This window comes from Portunus trituberculatus, chromosome 35 (genome assembly GCF_017591435.1).
Source record: "Portunus trituberculatus isolate SZX2019 chromosome 35, ASM1759143v1, whole genome shotgun sequence".
Taxonomy (NCBI): Eukaryota; Metazoa; Arthropoda; class Malacostraca; order Decapoda; family Portunidae; genus Portunus; species Portunus trituberculatus.
The window spans coordinates 19,001,773-19,004,272 of NC_059289.1; the positions used below are offsets into that span (position 1 = coordinate 19,001,773).

The 2,500-nt window shown below is 40.2% G+C and overlaps 1 protein-coding gene and 1 non-coding gene across 2 annotated transcripts in view; both read left to right on the top strand.

The window, feature by feature from the left end:
* LOC123513265 overlaps positions 1 to 2,500 on the top strand; it is a 93,368-nt gene that overhangs the window by 77,478 nt on the left and 13,390 nt on the right. The gene's annotated exons all lie outside the window — the stretch shown is intronic.
* On the top strand, positions 1,466 to 1,538 carry Trnav-aac. Its single transcript has one exon. It is a non-coding gene; the product is annotated as a tRNA-Val (tRNA).

Genomic DNA, 2,500 nt, shown 5'->3' on the forward strand with positions numbered 1-2,500 from the left:
TAATAATAATAATAATAATAATAACAATAGTAACGATAATGATAATAATAATAATAATAATAATAATAATAATAATAATAATAATAATAATAATAATAATAATGATAATAATAATAATATGAAGAAGGAAACTAAGGTTGAAAATAACAATAATAACAAGCAAACCGAAATAGAATAGCTTAAGAAAAGATAGTAGGGGAATTTTGCAGGTAACTGATCCCTTTGAAGAGAGAGAGAGAGAGAGAGAGAGAGAGAGAGAGAGAGAGAGAGAGAGAGAGAGAGAGAGAGAGTAAAAAGTTTAACAAATTGGTACATGTTCTGCCGGTTACTCAATGTGTTGCTTTTCCTCCTCCTCCTCCTCCTCCTCCTCCTCTTCCTCCTCCTCCTCTTCTTCCTCCTCCTCCTCTTCTTCCTCCTGCCAAGATTGCTCACGACGTCTCATTATTAAACAACTTCAGGAAATTCCTCGGAAGAAGAAGAGGAGGCAGTTGTTGTTGTTGTTGTTGTTGTTGCTTATAAACTTGGTGATAAAAGAGAAAGAAATGGAAAAAAACACTTGAGTAGGTCTAACGTAAGCAAAAATTTGATATGAAAACAATAACAAACTTTTTCTTTCGTGCTTTCTTTCTTTTCAATAAGTCCTAACTATATCTTGCTACTTTGCGTGCGTGGAGGAGTGAAGTAACGTGAATTTGCGTGAGTTTGCGTGAGTTTGCGTGCATTAGTCGGTTAGCGTAAGAGCTTGATAGATTTGAAGAGGTGTTCTGTTTCTTCTCTTTCTTTTTTACCTGTGATAATATCTTCTTTCTCTCTTATTCTCTTGTGTATCTTCTCTCGATTTTGTCATTTCATTTTCTGCCTATTCCTCTGTCTTGTTTCTTCTCTCTTTCTTTTCTATTCTAGCTCTGCTTCTCTTTTATTTTATCGTGTCTCTTCTCTATTCTGTCATTCATTATCCATGTATATTCTTCTTGCCTCTCCCCTCTTTCTTTCTGTTCTACTTGTAATCTTGCCTTCTTTCTCTTTTATTGTATCGTATCTCTTCTCTATTCTGTCGTTTCATTTTCTACTGTCAGTTGTTACGTATTTTTTCCCTTCTTCTTTCCTCTCTTTTTCTAGTCCACCTTGTTTCGTCTGCTCTCAATTTCCTCTTACCTGTTTCTTCTCAATGTAATCCAGTCTTTTAGATGCGTGTGTGTAACTCATGACTTCTATTATTGATTGTGCCACGTCATAAGGGAAGTAAATACCTGCGTGGTTTCCTCTGTTAACCAACGTAACAAAAGAGGACAACAGCTAATTACTATATTTTTAATCCCACTCGCCACCGTAATAGAAAACTTTCCCGCTCAAGCTCTTCCATTCATATATATTAATTCATGACATCATTACCAAGGTAGAGAAACGTATTAATTAGCTTTGTTAGACCACGTACTTTATTAATATAGTAAGCTCGCAAGTTCAGGTGCTCATGGTGTAGTGGTTATCACATCTGTCTAACACACAGAAGGTCCCAGGTTCGAGCCCTGGTGAGCACAAATTGTTTTTATTAATTTATTTTTATATATTAATTTTTTTTAATGAGAGAGAGAGAGAGAGAGAGAGAGAGAGAGAGAGAGAGAGAGAGAGAGCGCAGGTTTCACAATTATTGGCTAAACGCAGACTGTCATCCACTTCAGTTACCTGGTGAGGAAAAACCCAACTATAATAAGACTACATTCCTTCTTCTCTTCCTCCTCCTCCTCCTCCTCCTCCTCCTCCTCCTCCTCCTCCTCCTCCTCGCTCTGTAAATTTCACTACACTTTTATATGACACCGTAGTAGTGGTAGTAGTAGTAGTAGTAGTAGTAGAAGCAGTCAGTTCGTCACTATCATCTACAGCTACTTCCACCACCATCACCACCAGTCCCCAGCGTCCATCCATTTCTTGTCCCTTGTAGTACGGCTTGGCATACCCTACCACAATAATGGATTTTAATGGGATTCTCAAAGGTGGTAGGGAGGAGACATGGAGGTGGAGGAAACAGGAAGAGGAGGAAGAGGAGGAGGAGCAGGAGGAGGAGGAGGAGGAGGAGGAGGAGGAGGAGGAGGAGGAGGAGGAGGAGGAGTAGGAGGATGAGGATGAGGAGGAGTGGATAGTTCCTCTGTATTGGATATTGGAGGAAGGATCGATAAGGAGAGGAGGAGAAGGAGGAAGAGGAGGAGGATGGGGGAGACGTAGGTGTAGGAGGAGGAACTGAACGAGGAGGAGGAGGAGGAGGAGGAGGAGGAGGAGGAGGAGAGAGGAGAACTTGCAGGTAATTAGTTAATATGATGGTGAAATTGGCTGGGCATAATGTTCTCACTTGTTGCTAAGACTCAGTGAGGGCCTGGTATTTCGAACTAAGTCTGCCATTGACCCTTCTCTCCTCTCGTTTTCCTTCATGGAGGTAATCCCATTTTCTTTCTGTTAATCGCGTTTTCTTCGGGGTTGCTTTTATTGTTTTCCCTCCCTGACCCTT